Source organism: Manacus vitellinus, unplaced genomic scaffold (assembly GCF_001715985.3).
Source record: "Manacus vitellinus isolate BGI_N305 unplaced genomic scaffold, ASM171598v3 scaffold_1_pilon, whole genome shotgun sequence".
Lineage (NCBI taxonomy): Eukaryota > Metazoa > Chordata > Aves > Passeriformes > Pipridae > Manacus > Manacus vitellinus.
In genome coordinates this window covers 44,451,586-44,473,721 of record NW_021939396.1, presented here as the reverse complement: position 1 = coordinate 44,473,721, position 22,136 = coordinate 44,451,586, and positions in this window count along the sequence as shown.

Sequence of the window (22,136 nt, the reverse complement as noted above, 5' to 3'; positions counted from 1 at the left end):
ACATTTTCCTAACATACACGATTTTCAGCTGAGAGAATTTACTGAACTGGATGTGTCTCCTAGGTGCCTAATAGTGTTTTGTCAACTGTATTGTTAGATCCGTGCAAACCAGTAAAACTTACAAAGTTCTTTCCATTGGAGCTATCAGGCCTTTGGGATTTAACCCATTGATTAAATCCTGCTGAGATCTAGGTTACACGGTCCTGTAGAGTTGTTTTTAGGAAGCTGGTCACTGGTTTTCACATAGCTAGAAAACAGACTTCCCATGAAGGTCTAGTATCACAGCCAGCTGACAGGGGAAGGACTATGACCACACAGTTTTATTAAACACGCCTGGACCATTCTCTTCCACTAACACCAACCGGCATTGGATGCCCAGCATTCATAGAGAAATGTATTTCATCTTTAACCATGGGGACACATAATCCGTATTGCCTACTGAGAAGAGTCCTTGTCTCAGTTAATTCTCAAAATACACTTAGAAACTGTTAATGTAAAATCATGAAAGTTGGCTGAAAGGTATGGCAGAAGTGCTCCTAAAAACTTAATATTACAGAGGAATGAGTTCCACTACTCAGAAACATTTCCAGACACCCTTACTATGATTGCAGCCTGTGAAAAGCAGTAACTTTTAGGAACAGACTTCCTTGCTTTGTTTCCTGCCACCCCAATCCTAATTGCAGTTCCTGATCATCTCATGCAAATTCACTCCTCTCTTGCCCACCCTGCCATGAATTCTATCTGTTTCTGCATCGTCAGCCTGATCTCCCCTTCTCTCCTTTGACCTATTTTTTGCAGAATTCATAGTTAAGGCTCTGCATAGACTTATATTTGACGATCCTTATAAGCAAAATTAAGTCCCAGTTAGTTATTTTCAGTCCAGATTTGCATGATGTGATTAGTGATGGTCTTTTCCACATCCTAATCTTCAAATGTATCTTGTGACATATAGTCTTTGGGACAAGAATAAGAGTCTTTAGGGGAAGTCAGGATGAAGGAATGTGGACATAGATTTCATGGGTATTTCTTCATGATGGGGAAATCATATGTCCTTCACCTCAAAAAGCTATGTGTCATCAGTACGTAAAGTGATTCAGAGACTATTATATGCTCCTGAGGCCAAATTGTGACCTGGCTTTGTGTCCACATAGCTTGTGCCTGCTCCAGTGAGAGGGCAGCATCACAGCTTTCAGGCTGGCTAATGGGAATAGGTCCTGACAGCTGCTGTTTCACAAGTCACATACAGGCATCATCTGGCATGTGCTGAAACTATGTTAAGGCGTGTGATAATGACAAAAGAATTCAGCAATCTCCAACAGTACTGTACTGAACTTCTGACTGTGCCCTGGCCTTATTTTATGTAGTAGAATAGGTGTAGGCTAAGTCATTCCTCACTTATTCTCCATAAATGTTGGCTTTTCACAGAGTTCAGTCTACAAAAGTAGCAACATCTGGAAACAGCTGTCTTCTCTGCCTAAGCCTTCTCTGCAGCAGCAGATGGAGTGTCAGCATGCCTTCATTCTGCTCCAATTTCTGTTTTGGATCTATTCTTATACATTTCTCCATGTAAAAAAAAAGTAGGAGTTAGATACGAGTAACTAATCAAGTACATAAAGTAGGTGTTGATTTTCCCATTGCAAAAACAAGAATGAGAAGAGAATGGTAACAGTTGCTACACGTGGAAGATGTTGGTGAGCAGCCCAAGCATTGAATTTGCAGAGACAACAGCTCTTATTTTCACCTCAGATATGCCCAGCCTGATTTGAAGGGTCAGCTCAATGAATTCAGTGAGATAAATCTGTTTTAAATTCCGGGGCATTTTACAGTAGAGTAGTTGATTTTTTCACTGACTCACTTTGCTTCTGGGCCTTCTGTGATTGCTAGACCTGAATGTCAGACCTCACTTGTTTGCCTAATGTCATCCATCAATTATAAAATGGCATCTCTCATTGGAATCAGTGTAACCAGGTTGATGAAACATACACTATAAACAACAATTATGATGAAAATTAAAGAGAGTTTTCTAGCGAGTACGTACCTGGACAGTGATTCAAAACTGTGACTCTGTCACTCATCTTCACTTATATGTAGTGCTGTATAGGCTACCTTTTGCAAGCCATTTATCCAGCCTCTTTCCTATTCTATACAAGTATAAAATGGGATAATGATTTTGAAGTATATCAATATATATTAACTCTATACATGCAATGAACTGCGATGTGCAGTAAAAACACCTACATGCACTCATAATTAGATGCATGCTGATATACATGCAAAGCCTCCTGATTGCCATTAGTCTTTCTCACTAATTTTTAACTTTTTGTGTAATTCATATACATATGATTTATAAGCACATGTAAAATTATTATAATATTTTTATTCATGGAATTTATCTGCATGTAAGCATAAAGTTTCATACCAAAAGAGCTTAAAAATCAACAGCTAGAGTGGGATGCTAAAGACAGGACAATTATAAAACCTGGATAGGAAGTTGGAACATCTATTTTCTGATATATGTTATGCATGTTATTTTTCACTTATCCAGCCCTGTGCTGTTTATCACTTGTGTTTACCTGCTGTACTTGCCACACAGACTGCAACTGCCTGAGGTAGAGACTGCTTTCTTTGTTATATGTCTGTACACTCTGTCGTTGCACAATCGATCCTTGATTAGGTGCCTAGGCAGTAACGTGGTGTAAATAAATAATAAGAACTTTCCAGTTCATGGCCTTTTGTGACTAAATTAAAGACAGAATGGGATGGTGAAATGGCTATATTGTAAACTGAAGTCAATAAGGACAGCAGACTAGCCTTGTTGTCCCTGAATACATCATAAAAATAACATGCACTAACAGTAAAACTCTATTTTGGTTCAAAAAAGAGCCAATAACTAGCAATGACATAGATTTACTTTATTTCTTATTATAGTTTGGATGACCTTCCACACTTGTCAGCTGGGACCCAGCTGGATTAGCTGGCAGTGCCTTAGGGAATGACAGGTATGAGTGGTCTTCATAATCTATTAATCCTAGTCCAATCTGCCAGTATACAAAAGGTTGTTAATTAATACAAGCGCTACTAACAGCATATGAAGTAGACATTTGTCTTCTTGGAAAATGCTTGAATAATATATTCATAGGAAGATATATTCATCATAGAAGAGCACAGTTGCAAGCCGTTTGTGGTCTTGTGCTACTAGTATTCATTTAAAAAAAAAAAAATTAGTCTCAAGTCTATGTCAAAAAATATGAAACGACTTAGTCGTTGGGAGCTTGAAAGGAAGGTCCGTGGGCAGAAGCCTCACAGCATGGCGGGGCCCTGCACTCTTCCTTGATGATCAGCATATCCATCATCAAATAGCTGAAAGGAGGAAGAGTTAAGGCTGTGAAAATCAGAGTTCAGACATCACTGAGTTTCTGCAGCCACTGTTGGCAAGTGTGCAATAGCTGGACTTGACTGCCATAGGGAGGGATGTAGCCCCTTGGGTACACAGGAGTCAGCAGAACTGGGAGATTTAAAGAATGGCTTTTGTACTCGAAGAACTCCTGAAAGTGAATTTTAAGGCCTAATGAGATCCCTGTGGTCTGTGTGATTAAGCTGACTGGCCACAGTAGTCCTCTCTAGACCAAGCTTCTTCCTCAGAGATAAATTTATGGAGGAGCATTTGATCTGTCTGTAGGTCAAAGTGGTACCAGTAACTAAGATGAGCTTCCCACCTAAAAGACATTACTGAAGCAGTTCTGTTGATCATAAAATTAAGAAAGAAAAATGCTACATGGCAGAAAAACCTCTTAGGAATAGAGGGAAATCAAGAATATGATTATAAATTAAAATAAATTATGCTGCAAACCTTATTTCTCAAATTACTAGCTGGTAAGGTCTTTACAAAATGTCTGTAGTAAACCAGTTTTATTTTTTACTTACCTTGATCTTGACTCATCCAGTCTGTTTTTATCCAAGTCTCCATTTCAGGAAAATATGAAGACAAAGATCTTCTGGAAAAGGGATTCAAAGCTGCCCTCATGACAGTGGTGATATCATCACCTTCATCATGACTTGGCTAAGCTTATCCATTGTTCTTAACTGCCTGTTGAAAATCTGGGGTACCACAGAGCCTCAGGACCGTTGTGGCGATGTTATTCTTGAGAAATTCCTGGAAGAGAGAAGTTGGACCAACCGCTGAGTAGTCCCATCCAAGCCTGACAGTGTCTGGCAGTGCAAAACTTCACTGATTTGAAGTTTTATGATGATCTGTGTTCACTTTTACTGAGAGGCTTGCCTGATCAAACATTTACTTTGTAGAGTTTTGATATGACATGGATAAATTTGGGTCATTCTAACTGACCTATATTTCTTAAATCTAGGAAGTTCACATCAGAAACCAAAATTGTGAAAAAAGTAAAAAAAGTTTGAGAAAGTCTTGTAGTGTGTATCTCAGCACCTTCCCATACTACAAAAATTTGCATGCTGCTAGCAAAAATTGAGTAATTTTCCCTGTTTTCACATTTTTAAATTTGTTTTAAATTTTAGGGAAGAAATATAGCAAGTGTCCCATAGGCATCTGGGACCACCTTAAATAATGTGTATGCCTTGCTCTAAGGATCTTAACACTTGCCTGGTTTACCCTATGACAGCTTTGAATTTGCTCAACAGAGATTTAGCAGTGTATGTGGTGTATTACATGTGGCTGTCAGAGTGGAGAAACTAAAAGCAAGACAGCAGGGGAAGTGGGAAGGCTTGCAAAAAAGGCATTCTAAGATAAATTGTTTTTTCTGGATTACATTGTTGTTTCTGTGGTTTGAAGTTTTGAACATCTCACCAAGTAGTTTATGAGTTCATAAGGTTCATGAAGGCAAGTAGTGCCCGGAAGTACCCTTTTTCTTGTAGTGTGAGCTTGCTTTCCACTTGGAAAGATGTTTGAGCTATTATGAAATATTCCTAGATAAAGAGAATTTTATGCTGTTTAAGCACCGTATATTCAATTTACATGTGTGTATATGTATGTGTGTAAATATACATGTGTGTATGTGTGTGTATGTATTATACCTTTAAATTGGGTTTTCCTCTCTCCTTTTTTAAGCTTCTTTATTCACAGTATCTCAGTTTTGGCTCATTACTGATCTATTTTTACTCCTTAGGTAACATTTTCAAAAGTGCCATTGTATGTAAGAAAGTAAATGGCATTCAGACTCTGAAGGCAATTTAGGTGCTTTTGAAAATGGGGTCAAAGTTTCCTTGTCATTTGAATGCATAAAAATTTTTACTTTCTGTGCTTATAACAATTTATTATTAGTATCACAGTAACATAGAGAAGGCCAGTCATGGGAACAGAAGAACTCCATTGTGCTAGGTTTTGAATAAACATATTCTAAATAGACAGCCTATGACTCAGAGGATTTAGGAATTACTTTTTTTTCCCCTCTGTCTGCCCCTCTGTTTTCTTTGTTATTGGTTGTTTTTAAGAAGAATGCAAGTAATGTTAAAACTTAAATGTACAATGTTTGAGTAGTTTGGAAGGAAAGAAAACAGAATTTGCTCATCCATGGTCTTTAGTAAGGGAAAAGATCAATTGCAAAGATGAACTCTTAAAAAACCAAATGAGAAAAATCTGAATAAGCAAACACTTGATTGAACAGGAAAAACTCTGTCCTGTTCAGAGCAAATAAATGTTAACATTAAGAAGACCACATTTGTTAAAAAAAAAATAAATCAATTATTAATCTAATGATCCTGCCAATATAAATTAATAACTACTGGATATTTCAAGAGACCATTATACTTGATCAGGAGGAATTTCTTCACAGAAAGGGTTGTTAAACAATGGAATGGACTGTCCAGGATGATGGTGGAGTCACCATCCCTAGAGGCGTATTACACTCCAGATTTTAAGCTATAAGCTGCCCAGAGCAGTTACATTTTATTTAAGACTTTTTAAAAGCCTTTTGGTTGGTTATAACCTCAAATTAGTGTCCAGAGAAAGAGTCACACACTCTTTCTAAGAATTTCTAAGAGAAATTCTTTTAATTTAGTGAGAAAAATAGGATATTTTGGTAAAAATTTTTACAGGAGTAAAATACAACCAAGAAAAAATATTTCACTAAAACACTGAGCACAAAGACCCATTCCACAGAAAACACCACAATCAATATACTAGCTTTAGTAAAACACAATTCATTATTTTTAACTTTCCCACAAGAGAAGGAAGAGAGTAAAAGAAGAAAATAGATTAAAAAAGTAAAAAGAGAGAAGAAAGAGAGGAGGAAAATAAAATGGTTACTGACAAGATCTGATGGTTCATGTGGTTTTGGTTGTATGAGAAGAGAGAGAGAGAAAAGGAAAAATAGTTACCAACAAGATCTGATGATTTACATGAAAGAGAGAGAGATCACATGGAGTGTCACGAATTCACAGTTTAGTTTTCCCTCCCAGACAGGATATCCTGTCCTTGCCTTCCAGACCAGAGTGAGTTGCGCTGTAGCAGTCACAGGCTCCAGGGGTCATGGTGTGGTCGGACTACCAGGCAGCTCTGCCTTGCCTGACAGCCCGGCTGCAGGGCCTGCAGCTCTGCCCTGTGCTCTGCATGGGCTGCGGGCCTTGCCTTCAGCTCTGCCCTGTGCCCTCAGCACAGGCCTGATGTGCAGGCCCTGCCATGTTCCTGCAGGTCCAGGCCCAGCCCTTCCCCACACGCACACAGACGCTCACAGTGAGTTGGTTCCAACCCATAAAAATAATTCAGTGAGATTCAGATCCAGTATCTCACAAAGTGTTCAAGAAACAGCTGGGTACGGCATTTGGTGCTGTGGTCTAGGTAACAAGGTGGAGACTGGTCAAAGGTTGGACTCGATGACCTTAGAGTCTTTTCCAGCCTAAATGGTTCTGTGATTCTGTGATGCAGTTTGTAATAGTCTTCTGTGCCTTGACTGTGATCATATGTGAAATGTGATTTGTAAGAATGTGAGTCCCTTTGATTCTAAAACAGTGCAACTCTCTCCTTTGTTCTCTTGGTTTGCCTTCAGTAAAGGAAAATATTTCAGGGAAATATCTTTTTGCTGTGGGAACAAAAAGGGGGAGAGTAGTATCATACGAACACATTGATGTTCAGTGGTCAAATTCATATCTCCAATTCAAGTTCTACAGGTATTTACAAATCACACAGTTCATTAAATCTTCTAGATGTTACCTATTTTTTAAGAAATAAATAAAATAAAATAAAATGAACAAATAACCCCAATCACAGAAAGTAATTTAGGAACTTTTTCTGTGTTACTCATACTGCAAAACTGCAAATAACACACAGTCATGTATTGTTCTCTTAGTTTCTTGAATCATCTCTTATTTTGGATGGTACAGTCAACAGTTGAATTCTTCAGCAGTATTGTTTTCATTACTTTGTTTTGCTGTTAATAACCCATATAGGCATTTGTCAAATGTTAAAAATTCCACTTTATTGTATAAAATAATTTATTAGATTTTCAGGTATTGTACGTTAACAGGACACCTACTGACTTACAATAGTGCGACTGTGTTCATTTGTAAGTATCAGACCCATTGAATTCACTTAGCCTCCAGAAGCACTTACAGGACTCTGGCTGTTTGAATAACTATGGTCATCGTGCTTTGCTTATGTGGATGTGTACATATCACATATCCTTATACCCTTATCAGTAGGGTATAAGGATTTTTCCCTCTTTTTGTCTTTACGTGTCCTACCTAAAAGCCAGGAAAATTCTGGTACACTGTGGCAAATGAAAGCTGCAAAGAATGACTGGCATTTTCTTCCCTACTCTGCTTTTTGATTAGCATTAAAATATCACTTTCAGAGCCAACAGGAGTAGCACAGACATGGTGTTTGTTCTCAGATAACTGCAAGAGAAGTGTAGGGAACAGAACAAAGGTCTCTATATTGACCTCACCAAGGCTTTCGATACTGTTAGCAGAAAAGGTCTATGGCAGATTTTGGAACGCTTAGGTTGTCCCCCCAAGTTCCTCAAAATGATCATCTCGCTCCATGAGGATCAACACGGCCAAGTCAGTTATGGCAATGCACTTTCTGAGCCCTTTCTAATAATTAATGATGTGAAACAAGGCTGCGTTCTCGCACCAACCCTATTCACAACCTTTTTCAGCATGATGCTCCAAAGGGCCACAGCAGACCTCGAGGATCAGGACGGTATCTACATTCGATACCGTACTGATGGAAGCCTTTTCAACCTAAGGCGACTGAAGGCCCACACTAAGACCTTAAACCATCTTGTCCGGGAGCTGCTTTATGCTGATGACGCCGCCCTTGTTGCCCACACAGAAGCAGCTCTGCAGCGTTTAACATCCTGCTTTGCAGACACTGCTGAGCTCTTTGGGCTGGAAGTCAGCTTAAAGAAGACAGAGGTCCTCCATCAACCTGCACCTCAGGAAGTCTTCCATCATCCCCATATCACCATTGGCCAATCAGAGCTCAAATCAGTCCAGCAGTTTAATTACCTAGGTAGCCTCATCTCCTTGGACGGTAAGATTGACGGAGAGATAGACAACAGGTTAGCAAAGGCATATAGTGCCTTCGGAAAGCTTCATAAAAGAGTTTGGCGAAATAAACACTTGAAGAAAAGTACAAAGATCAGTGTTTACAGAGCCATAGTGCTGTCTACTCTCTTATATGGATCTGAATCATGGGTCATCTACCGTCACCACCTGCGACTCCTAGAACTCTGCCATCAATGCTACCTCCATGCAATCCTAAACATCCACTGGTCAGATTACGTGACTAATACCTCTGTTCTAGAACAAGCAGCAGTCACAAGTATTGAGGCCATGTTGCTGAGAACACAGCTGTGCTGGGCAGGGCACGTCTCAAGGATGAAGGACCACCGCCTCCCTAAGATCTTGCTTTATGGTGAACTTGCCACCGGCTGCCGCGAGAGAGGAGCCCCAAAGAAAAGATACAAGGACTCTCTGAAACAACATCTCGGCCTTGGCCATATTGATCAACACAACTGGTCTATTCTGACCTTCAACCAGGAGGTTTGGAGACACATCATCTATAATGCTGCTGATGTCTTTGAGAACGCACGCAGGATCACTCTTGAGGAGAAAAGACAACGCAGAAAGAATCGTGTCTTGCAGAATATACCACCTAAGGAGTCTTTCTGCTGTACTTTTTGCAGCCGGATGTGCTTGCCTCATATTGGCCTTTTTAGCCACCTTTAGCGTGCTTTTAACAAACGTGGGTAGAGCCCTTCCCAAATCTTTGTTCGCAAAGCCTAGCCATGATGATGATGAAAATATCACTTATGTCAGAAGGTCTGAGCTAAATCCAGAGGAGATGGATGTGCATCGAAGGTCAGATACTTCTTCCAAACTGAATATTACATGTGTGCTGTGGTGTGTTCAGGTTTTTGGCCTCTGCCAAGTAGAGCACCGGGACTCTTCCTTTCTCTGTATTTCTGGAAGACTTTATCACAGAAACCACTATGTGTGAAGGCTGGTATTTTTCCTGATTGTCTCACAAAGTGAAGCTAGAAAATGTCTGGTATGTTATATCTGAACACAAAAGCTGAAGAGTTTCCCCTGGAGATGAAACTACTAGACTTATTCCTCTGTATCCTTAAAATGATAGAATATTGAGATGGTTGTGCAGAGTCTAATTTTGTTTTGTTAAACATATGAGATCTCAAGTCATTATTTAGTTTTAATGTCTGTGGGTAAAACATAAATTAATTTTTTTCTGTTGCATATGCGAGTTTTCCAAATTGATTAAAATATTTGTGCAGAAATTAAGAAATAAAACAGCAGCGACAGAACTAACTGTTTGGAAAAGGAGAAGATTAGTATATCCTAACCAAGGTTTGGTGGGGCTTTTTTGTTTGTTTGCATTTTTTCTTGAGGGGGAGGGAACAAGGATTTTTTTAGTCATTGTTCTTTAACCTGGAGCTGCCTATGAACTAACTGTATTGAGCAGATAGCTCAGGTATGACCTAAAAAAGTATTGAAATATAAGGTTTCAAGTGTGTTTTGTCAGATTTGTAATGCAAACAAGAGAATAGAAGTATATTCAGAAATGGAGTCCATTTCCTTCCTCAGTTAAAAATTTTCTTCTTTCTTTCATCTCCCATATTCTTTTTCTCTCTGTAAGTATTGATTATTGAAATAATTCCTACAGTTGCACTATATTTAGGTGTTTTCAGCTGCTAAGTGCTGAAACATTTACTAAGTAGTTTTCAAATGGCCCCCATTTTCTCAAACTCTGGGGTCTTTTGTTATATGACTGAGACAGAAAAGCTGCACAGAAGTACCCATGCACAGAGAAACCGGCTAATCAATAGAAAACAGTACTATCAATGATTAATAAATACGTCTTGAAAATCAATACACAATAGGGATTTGAAATGTTAGTGATTTCACCAGTGTTTCAAGAGTCATCTTCCCATGTCAGCTCAACCTTAGCATTAAAGTAATTTCATTTGGCAGGAATCAGTTAAGTGTTCTAAGTTTTTAAAATTACAAGAGTCTTTTTGCTGAAAAAGAATTGTATCTGCAATCAAATGTTCTGTTCAAATGTTCAGTTGCACACAGTCATACACAAAAGGCAAGATCATTGCATTTGAGCTCTGACCCTTATAGAAGATACAGGTGGAGCATTAGGGAACCATCTATAGCTGCTTTATCTGTAGCCCTGGTCTTGACAATACCTACAGCAATTACTGTGCTCATTAAAATATGTCTACTTATTTCAGTGCAATGATGGAGCTCTGGTTCCTCAGACCAATTATGTTACAGCAAGATCCCCTTCCTGCAGCAACAGGCAGCCTAAAAAGAACTGGAAAAAGAGCTGGGCTGCTATGGGCCCAGCTAAGTGAGTTGCTGGTTCATCAGTGCTATTGCACTGGAATTTTCCAAAATCCTACTTATGCCCTTTACCTCAGCAGGTTGATACTTTAAACCAGGGAATTTTTAAAAAGACATTTCTTATGTGAAAGTCTCACACTTACTTTTATGTCTTATTCTGACATTTTAAATGGGATTTGTGAAGTTGCTTCCTTTGCTTCTTTTTTTCAGCTTTCTGTTTATTCAGACTAGAAGTTGATAACTCCTACAAAAACAAATCAGAGCTTTTTTTCGGGAGGTGGGTGGACTTTTGGTTTGCAAATGAAGTAAGGAAAATAAATTGAGATTTTCCCTGTGTTCTTCAAAGTATTCCTTTGTTGGAAAATCCATTTCTCCTCCTGATCTATTTCTCTTTGAAGAAGAATTCTTAGCCCGACCTTTGCAGCCAGTTTCTGACCTCTTCTTGCCTTATTTTAATATGTGTGTGTACATGTATATTCAATGCTCAAAGACAGCATACTGGTACTTCTTTTCTCATCTTTGTGCTAGATGAATAGATCGCATGCTTAGGATTTTCGTCTCCCTGCCATGACCACCGTGAATATGTATACACATACGCAGAATTCCATCTAAGTCCCTTATTTCTGAAAATATTTAAAAAAGAAATAAAACCATAAAGATACTTATAGATTGGAAAGTTGACACAAGTAGCTGGGAGATCCAGCTGGTGCAATCTATCATCTCCTTCTATTAACTCAGGTATGTTTTACTGGTCAAACTTAGTTAGCTAAGAACATTTCCAAATTCAAATATGCAAGTTGTGTTCTGCCTTGTTTTTTTTATGATTTTTATATTCTTGCCACGAGCATCCACTAATAGTAACTATGAATGAATAATAAAGGGCTAATAAGCTTTTTAAGAACACTTCTAATTTAGTAAAGAAAGTGAATACTGAATCTTGGGTTTTGCTTAGTTAATCCTATTACTTCCTAAAATAATTCCTCATGACTGGCCAGAATTAAATCTAATAGGAACTGCAAATGTCAGTTCAGTCTCACTTAATCTCATCCTAATCTGATGGTAGACATAGTGACTTGCTTCAGCATGACCTTCATGTGTTTCTTTGTTCTTAATTGACTAATTGCGTTTACTTAATCAAACACTATTATACAAAATCTGGAACAAAAAAGTTAATCTTCTTGTTTTAAGCTTTATTAATGCAGAATTTAAGTTTCCACAGAGAAGTAACAAAGAAGATCTGAAATATGGCAGTCATGTTTTTGCAAAACAGCATAGAAAAGAGCTGCAGGGGCATCAGTGATGAAACTGGCACTGACCCTTGCTGAGAGCTGAGGCAGTTCAGCAATGAGTTTTTCGAAGATATCATTTTCATTTCTATGTGTCCTTCCAGAGAGCCTTTTAATGAAAGAGAAAGAGAAAAGAAAGATTAAAAAATCTTTCCATAGGGAAAGATCTATGTAACTTAATGAAAGGCTGTAAAATGTTTAAGTTTCATTCTTATGTTATATTAATACAGTTTTCAAATCTGAATGAGTTAAATAGCTAGTCGTGGGTTTAAATAACATTATTCAAAATTGACTGCACATATTAGGAAAAACAAAAACTAAACAAGGAACTGCAAGATGTCAAACAAATTAGCGGAAGAGTTGGAAAAAAAATAGACCTATCTGGAATATAGCATATGAATTTCATTTTCTAAATTTTAAATAAACATATGCTTTCTTTTTTAAACAAAATTTTGTTAGATTTTTGCGTACTGATATTCTAATGATACTACATGTAATTTTTTTAATCTGAAAATTTTATCTGAATTTTCCCACAAATTTCCATCTATAGATTTGGTAATTTTAATATTTTTTTATTTCAATATTGATTTTAATTTTGCTCAAAGTAATTTGAATTGTAATTCCTGTTATACTTCAATTTTTTTCCAATATTTATTAATGTTCAATAAGAGTAGTAGTATGGAAAATTATTAAAAAATCATCTTTAATTTTGACTGGAACAATTTCCACTTCCTTATCTTACAAATTTATCTTGGGAAATTAACAGCTAAAAGCAATAAAAACTATTAAAATACATATGAATATGTGAAGACTGATTTATTGTAAGAGCTGTCCATAAACAAGTAAGGCATTAAGTATTTTTGTGTGGTTTTAGAGATATGCATGTAGATTGTTTGATCTGTGGGTACTGCAGACAAAATCAGACTAGTATTTTTTTTACTAATTTCAGGATTAGATCTCAGCAAAGACGATATGACTACTGAAGCCAAAAACATGCATATACAGAAAAATCTTGTTTTGTTATCAAAAAAAGTTTGAGTTTTTTTCACAAAACCTATTACAGCTTACTGATCACACTAAATCTGATTAGTTATCACTTTCGCTTCTAAAATTTACATGCACAATAGCTTATTTCTGGAAATGTGAGAGACTCATCAAGGAAAAAACCCAACAAATGAACAAAAACCCAGCAAAACAACAAAAAACCAACTCAGAATATGTAGTTGTTGGCTAATAGGGGTATCTGAAGGAAAAGTGTATCAAATTCAGTCCTCAATGAAACCAGAGCTTGCATTGCTTTCCTAAAGAATTTTTAGAACAAAACTGTCCAAGAGAAATCAAACCAAGCAAACTATCTGCTGCCATTTTATCCTTGGTGTCAAATCTGTTGCCTAATTAATTATCATTCTCCTTCAGGGCCTCTTCATGCTCTGTCAATATCCTAGTTCTCTTTGCCTGTATCTTGATCCCCAACTTCCAACAGCTCAGTGTTAACAGGGTTAGACATGGAAAATAAACAACTTGAGGAAAGAATAGTGTTCTTCTCTTTAAAGCATGAAATTCTAACTAATTTCAGGAGGTACTGAATGATATGGTACATAGTATTCTCTGTGTCACATTTGTTAAGTTTCATGTGTGTTTTAAGCATTTGATTCCTTTTTGGATCACTTGAATTAATAATGCTCGTAGTGTAACTGAATAACTCCTATAGCCATGCAAACCTGTCTGGACGTGGAAGGCCATAGTGATTTTTAGATTCAGTGGAACTCTTATTTGTTTTCTAGTGAATTTTGAAATTGACTTTCTTTGTGGCTCTAATTTGTAAGACAAAGAAGTTCCTTTGTCATGTTAAAGCAATAGAATCCAGATGAGAAAGGAACCTGCTAAAGGACACAATAAAAAAAGTAAAAGTACAGTCTCTCTAGTGTCACCATAAGAAGGTGAAAAATGTCTAGGGACTATTTATTATTTAGTTTTAGGGTTAGTGCTCTGGCAATGTAGAAGATCAATATAATCAAATCTAAAGGGTTCTACACACTTTCTTAATTGTGACTTGACTATAGGATGCACTTAAATCCAGTCTCCACCTCAAAGACATTTAGTCTTAACATTAAGCATATGAGTCAGAACTTTCCATGTCACAAGTGGATTTAGATGTGTGTTCTCCACCTTCCAAACCCTCTGTAATTTGTACTTGTGGGCCAGAAGGTAAGGAGAGTTTTGAGGGAAAAGATTGTTACCGTTTTCCTTCAGCTGGTTGTTGCCAAGCTCTCAGCTGGTAATGCTTCCTCCTGACCAAGGGCCTGTGTCAGGGCTGGATGGTACACTGGAGGGACAGCAGGGAGACCAGAGGTATAAAACTACCCTCTTTGTCCTCAACAGGGTGACTAGGGAACCACCAGCCATCCCTGCACGGAACCAGAAGTATGGGAAGTTGTTTGGAGAACTGAAAGCAATGTTAGATGTTTTTTCCCCCTCAGCTGGATTTACTGGTAAACATGGTTCTAGGCTGAATAATAAAGTTATCTATGCACTGGTTTACCCATCCTCTAACCAAGAGTTTGATTGTTCTGGAGCCCATAAAGAATTCTTTAAACAGGAAATTCTTCCCCTTTTTATTCTGAGTTCATCTGACTAGTTGTGGCAGTTTGAGCCACATTAGAAATCTAAAATCCAATTTTTAGGCTTTCCCCACCCCTTCTCAATAATTTATCCTAACACCAGAGAGAAACTTTCAGGTCAGAGGCTTCTGTAGGGGAAGGGGGAAATATATACATTTATTTACACAAATAAATACTATACAAACTAAAGGCAACTATATATATATATATTACATTACTATCAGTCAGTCCTTTCAAGCCCCTCCTTTAACTTTAGTCCAGGAGCAGCCTTTAAGGCTGATATGTAACACAGTCTTTTGCCGTGGGAGTGTTCTGGGCTCCTGAACACTCCCTCCTCACCAAGTGCCAGCAGTTGTTTGTTGTAGTCTCTCCCCTTCATGAAGTCCGAGAAGATAGCTTTGAGTCCTTGCTCTCCTGCTGCTGGTGATCTCTCCCTCTCCGTGTCCCACCTCAGTTCTTAGGCTGCTGTAGTGGAGCTTAGTTTATCAAGCATCCACATCCTGGAATCCTCATTCCTCCACATCAGTTCTCAGCCGCCCTTGGTCAGCTTCGGCAGGCAACTCTCGAGCTCTTGGCTTGTCTCCAATTTCGCCCAGGACCCTTCTCCCGAGCGCCGGGCCTACTTCTACGGCCAGTCTCTTGGCTCAGCTTCAATCCTGAGCCCCTCCTCCACTTACAGTGGAGGGAAAGAAAAAGCGCCCCTCTACAGCTTCACTGCAGAAAAGGAGGGGGAAGAGAGGGCTTGGCTGCAAAGCTTACCTCTCTCCTCTTACCTCAGGTGCTGTGAATCTCTTCCTTCACAGCACACACTCCAAATGCTGACTCTAATTCTAGCCAAAGGCTGAACTGGGGGGTCGCAGGGCTCCCCTCTCCCCCCCGGAGGAGGGGGGGGAGACCTTGTCCGCCTAAACACAGCAGACACCAACACCAAAACAACCCAGACAGAACTGCCAACCATTTCCGGTGCTGTGATATATGATTTTAAGCAGAAGCGAACAACATGAGTGGTGAATTGGTTCTCCAGGGACCACTGTCCTGGCACCCAATCACCTCTGAGCCCCTCGAACTCTCAAAGGGGGCCAATTTCAAACTATGACACTAGTATAATGTGGTTTCAGGTGAATTAAATTTTGATAGTGTTAAGAAAAAATAATCATCTTGTTATTTTGCTTAAATTTATTCCTTCTTCATTTTTCTTATTATGGACTTATTTTTCCCATTGAAAATTGTTAACAATATATTTTACCTTAATCGTGTTTTTCTATACATTTTATGAAGTACTATTTCACTCACCTTTTTAAAATTAGAAAATTACCATAGAAACTGTTCCATGTTTTAAAAAAGACATTAGTATGGTAAGGAGAATGTAAAAATAATGCCCACCCTCCAACAAAAGAAAATACATTTAAGTTCCATCATTTACCCAGCTAGTTTTGTTTTCTATTAAAAATAAATGTTTTTGCTAGTAGTTCATCTTGGTAGCCTCACTTATTTTACATAATAGCAAGTAACAGCACCTTCTGACTGCTGTGAATCTCAAATGACAACACTGGAAGCGACCTCCAGAGGTCCTCTGGTCCAAGCCCTCCAGCTCAAGCAGGACCAGCTAGAGCCAGTTGCCTGGGACCATGTCCAGATGGCTGCTTAATATCTCCAGTGGTGGAGTCTCTACAGTGTCCTTGGGCAACATATTTGAGTGCTCTGTCACCCTTACAGTAAAAAATCCCACAAATTCTCATGTGGTAAAGTGGTATTTTAAAAAAGAGACTATTAAGCTAAAGATTAACACTTATCTATGGGTATCTTAGAATGTTCTGCTTCTTCACTTTTTGTTCAGTTAAACAGTAGCTGATGGAGTTGATATATACTAAAAACCTCAGAAATGCTTTTCTTTACAGAACGAAGTCCTTTGTATTTCACATCTTTGTTTGTGTCCACTTCAAGGGCTCAAGAACACATGTCCAGTTTGTGCACTTGGGGCATGTATGTATCTTATTCTGATTGTGCAAAATGGAAAGCCAGGATGCATCTAATTTGAAAATATAGTTTTTAGAATCAAAGTAAGTGTTTAACATATTAAAAGTTCATCAGCTGCACGATCTTTTCTGCACTGGTGGCACAAAAGTTATTTTTGGAGAAACAGCATGAGATGTCATAAACACAGGGTTATGACTTCCCTCAGCTAAAGGAAAAGCTGATTTGTGAGGGAGAAAGCTATTCAAACACTAGCATCTTTAATAATAGCAAGAGGAATAAAGAATGCTGCTATCTAAGGAAATTGCTTTTTATATGAATGTGTTTAGGTTGTATGTTTTTTTTTTTAATGCACTCAGCGTGAAAGGCTTCTTCATAGGAAATTGAAGGAATTTGTTTTGGTTTTTTTTTTTTTTTTTTTAATTTTGCTTTTAACTTTTAAGGAATTCTACTGGTTTTTCCCCTTCAAGGAAATTTTAAACAGAAAAGGAAGGTAACTGATTATATCCAAGCCCCATTACTCATCATGTGTTTTGAATAATGTAATATTGACATAATTCACTAATCCTGAGGAAAATAATATACTCTAAAATCTAAAAACAGATTCCCAGGTTTTCAAGTCAAATAGGGCTGTAAGTAACAGCTGGGGATTTTCTTTTAACAAGGACTAAAGCAAGGTGAACTATTGATGGTAAATACTTCATTTGGTTAATTTAATTCAGCTTTTTATATATGAAAAAAATTCCGTAGGATGAGATTTTTGCCTATTAACCAATGTGTTTGAGTTTGTGTGGAAAAAAACTAATACATTTTACATTAAGACATCTTAGCCTTTTATTCCAAAATAATTTCCTTTGCCTACTTAATATTTATTTTTGTTAGCAAGCACATGAAAGCACCAAAATTCATTAGGCAGAGTACGCTCTGCAGGCAGAACGGTGGAAGAGGATTTTAGATGCTCCATTGACTGATAAGGTGGATACTCTCACGCCTGCCTGCACAGCTTAGGGATCACTTCAGGGCTGTGTTTACACTGCAAACAGAGGGGCACAATGGACACCACCAATGCTAAAGGAGGGGAGAGGAACAGCACAACTGAACAACTACAGTCTTCAATGGGGACAAGCATTTCCATTTGATTATTTTTATCTACATGTGCTATTTTTTTTTCTATCTGTCCTTTCAATCACTTCTCAGAAAATTGACTGATTTCTTGGACACCTTTTTGGGAAGATAGACTCGAGGAGAGATTTCCTCAAAGATATAAAGGAGAGAAGAGTTTAGCTGGTAGACAAAGGCTAACATGGCTGAAGGGAATGCTTGCATTTATGTTGACAAAGAAGCAAACAGGGTTGGTGCATAGATGGAGCTGAGAAGGTAGTGCATTTGCTTTTAAAGAGGACAATGTTCATAAGCATGAACCTGAAGACCTGAAAGCTGAATGTGTTATACATGACAATATATCATAAGTAATAATATAGATTTATAATATTTATTGCAAATGAAAATATAAATATAACATAAAACATTTTAATAAATAGTCTTAATATAAACATTTTTATATTTATCATAAATTTCTGGACCAGATCTTATTTATATTCAGTGGTCAAAGTGGAAAGCCACAAGTCCCCCCATGTCATTGAAAACTATTCATCAGGGTCCAAAAAGTGTCAGTATCTGTGATTACGGTTTTGAGAAGTTCTGGGAAGACATCATATATCAGCCCATTTTGATGAGTGGTTATATTGCCTTCAGTTGTAAACTACAGCAGTTCTTTTTCCAGCTACAGGAAGGAATTTACCACAAAGCAGCTGCTATTATAAGATTTTCATCTGAATTGTTGCTGCTCCCATTTTAGCACAAAGGCTTTGGATAACATTTGGATAATCAATCTTTTGGCTGCTTATCTAAACCAAACCCAATATGTTGAGATTTGCCCTTCACCATTGATGTGAATTTGTTTTATTAGTCACATCAGTTAGAGTACTTTTAATTATCATCATTATTCAGTAATAACCTCATGTCTGACAAGAGAAAGGATACCAGTGGATATTGAACATCTTATCCAAGAGTAGGAAGGTTACTGAGTGAGATCTATTTTTGGGAAGAGGAAAAGAGCAGATGAAAGGCAATATTCAGTGTTCTTTCTAATAGATGTGTAGCTTAGTGTTAGATTAATAGCTATAAAGATAAACACACGTGTGAATTCCAAATACTGATACTGCTTTCATATTTTCGGATTCCATTTAAATGTGTATCTTTATCAAAATTTAACAAAGAAGACAGGTTTTTTTAAAGATGCACTTCCAGTACTTCTGAAGTTTCTCTTGGTGCACTTGATTAAAAAAACATTTACTGAGGACAAGCTTTCTCCACGGGAGTACAATGAAAGAATTGTCAAAATCAATTTTACTCTAATTTGAGAATACAGTGGTAATACCTCTCTGTTGAACCTGATCTGTGTCACCTTGTATCCTACTGTGTTAGGAATGGGGAAAGTATGTGTTTCAGCACATGTCTAATGAGCTTGAATGGTGTAGGATTGAAACCTATCCTGGTAATGGAGCTTTATAAAAGGCTCTATGGTCTTTTAATCTGGCTCTTTTCCAAAGCAGAGGGGCACTGTTGTGGTGTGCTTTTCATTTCTGCACACTAAGAAAAAAGTGAAATCAGACTCTAAAGCAGCTCCTTCCAAGCTCACCTTCGAAAATCACAGAAGCCTACTAGCGTGGAACAGCAATGGAGGAAATTAGAGTCCAAAGGGTTTATTTCAAATATACTGCAAAGCTCCCATGAGGAGTAGAAGGGAGCAGCTGAACTAGCACAGGGCATAACAGAACTGTCGTTAAGAAGGAGGGTGTTGAAATAGTTAATGTTAGAGGTGACCGAATTAGAGCACGTAGGCTTGTATGTGATGAATTTCCCTTCTGTTTGTGAATTGTTAGGAAACGGGTTGTCAGAGGTTGATATTTCTTGCCACACACAACACACACACAAATTTTTGCAGTTGAGAAGAAATCGAAGTCCAGTCTAAGTATGTGCATTGAAAAGGGTATAAATTATTTGCCATTTTATTTCTACTTCAGAGATGTTTTGAAAAGCTAAAAAGGCAAACTGTCCAAAGCATGGCACACTGTAACAGTGCTTTTCACTCTGCTAAGCACTGAAGTTCCAGTCCTGCCAGCACTAAATCCAGTGGAATGAACCATGCCCTGAAGCTGATCTTGCAGCATACAAAGTTTCGCCATCCCACCGTGCAAAACAACAGAGAGTCAGCACCTCATCTGAACCCATTGCTCCTTCTCCCGCTTTACAGATCCTCCCCGGATTTCGGGAATTTTTCTTTGTAGGCACTTTCTAATGGCAAAGCTGGACTAAATCAAATATTTTACAGTGTTTTCAGATAGCAAAGCAAAACAAACAGGTTAAGGTAAGGGTTCAGGAAGCTGAATTCTATCAACAGCCTCGTTCTTTTGGCTAGTCAGAACTGACTGTTAAATACACTCTTGCTTCAGATAATATGGATCATGGACTGTAGTCAGTCATCTCTAGACTACTCCAACCACTCAGAAAAGAAGCTTTTTTCATGCTGTTCTTTTTCTCTTTTCATATAAACTGGCAAGTTTGTATGGACAGTTACTGCATCTAGGGAACATACTAATTCAAAATGACAACTTCAGGGGAAAAAAAATGGGGTCACTTCAGTCAAAATGGAAAAAAATACTGTTGTTTTTTTTTAAAGCTAACAATTTAAAATATCTGAAGTGACAATTTAAAAAAAAAAAGCCACCTTTTTTTTTAATGTTAAAAACTTAAATAGTTGAGTTATATTTTATTTTGGGTCAAACGAAAGAGAATTTAATTTCATTTTCTTCCTTCCCTAAACCAAAGAAAAAGGCACAGAAAACTCCAGTACAACTGTAATACCAGCCTCTGTCTAGTGTAAAAGAAATCACAGACTGATGTCCTCTTATATGACAAAATACGGAATTTTATACCTGCTAGCACTAAGTTGACCTGTTATTACAGATGAAGTTTGATGTTATAATACCACATCAACTTTCTTCCTTTTGTCCTGTCTGCATTAATTGCAGAGAGCCCTTTTGAAGAAATGAGTGGTGCCAATTAATACCAAAAATCTGTAAAATTCTGATTCATACCTGTGATTCAGGGGATCATACTTTTGTTCAGATTGTTTGAGAGTAAAAATCAAGGGGAGATTGACATTTTATTCCCTTTCTCTTTTAGATGGAAGTACATTAGTACATTATCCACTTCTCACCTGACTCATAGAAATCTTACTTCAAATCATAATGTTGTTCTCTTTGTGACAGAGACAGGGATATTTTCTCCAGGACTCTACAAAAAAAAATTTGTGAGCAAACCTTTAACTCCACTAGGTTTGCCTGCTATTGTGTTTTTGTTACCATTTTGCAGTACTGACCTTTCTAAACAGAGTCAGTAATTTGCATGAAAATTAGTGGGGCTCTGGGCATGATCCCCATTCTAGAAGCTGTGCATGAAATACTGCTGTACCTCTGATTTATGAGCCTATAAGCCATTTTCTAAGGCACTGAAGAAAAGACCATTACAGAAAGAGACTCGGAGTGGACAAAAGGGCAGTAGAATATGAGACTGGCAGAAGGAAAGAGCATTAATTTTCTAGTTCACTTTTTTATTTAAATGTGTTTTACTTTATTAATTTTATTTTGTTAGTAAGCAACCATTAGCGTTTCCTGTTACATCTTGATTTTAATGAGCACAGGTACCCAGGGTTTGAAGGCAGATTCAAATGCAGTGAAGGAACGCAGTAGAAGCTGCTACCTTTGTCTTTCTCCTCTCCAGTTTGTTTCAAATATAGCAGTTAGAAACAGACAAATCATTGAAGAAACACACAAGTACAAAGGAAATGCAGGGCAGGAATTAAGGTCAATGATTATCTGCTGCTTCTATAACAATTTTTACCTTTTCAAAATGAGCCCAAAGTGGTGTTAAATTGCTATCAAGGCCAAATAGAATCCATTCACATCCGCTTCGCGCTCACACAAGTCACTCCATGAGGTGGAAGGTACCGGAGGATCAGGGCCCTAATCTCTTTATCCCAGTCAATTCATGACATGCCTTGGACAAATTGCCAAGCTGCGGCCCACTCCTGCTGAGCCTGCACAGGGCTAAGCCATGCTGTGAATGGAACATATGGCCCTTCTGACAGCACTTAGGCTGTAATCAAGTCTCAGCATGACAGAAGGATATCTCTTAGATCCATTATATATAGACTTCAGCTCAACCATTCCTGTTTGTTGCTCTGTGTTTTATAAACTAGGAAGGATTTTCAGTTCGATAAGCAGGATGCGCATCCCCGTGCATTATGGTCTGAAACATGTTACATCTTTGTATTCACAGCGATGCTCTGTAA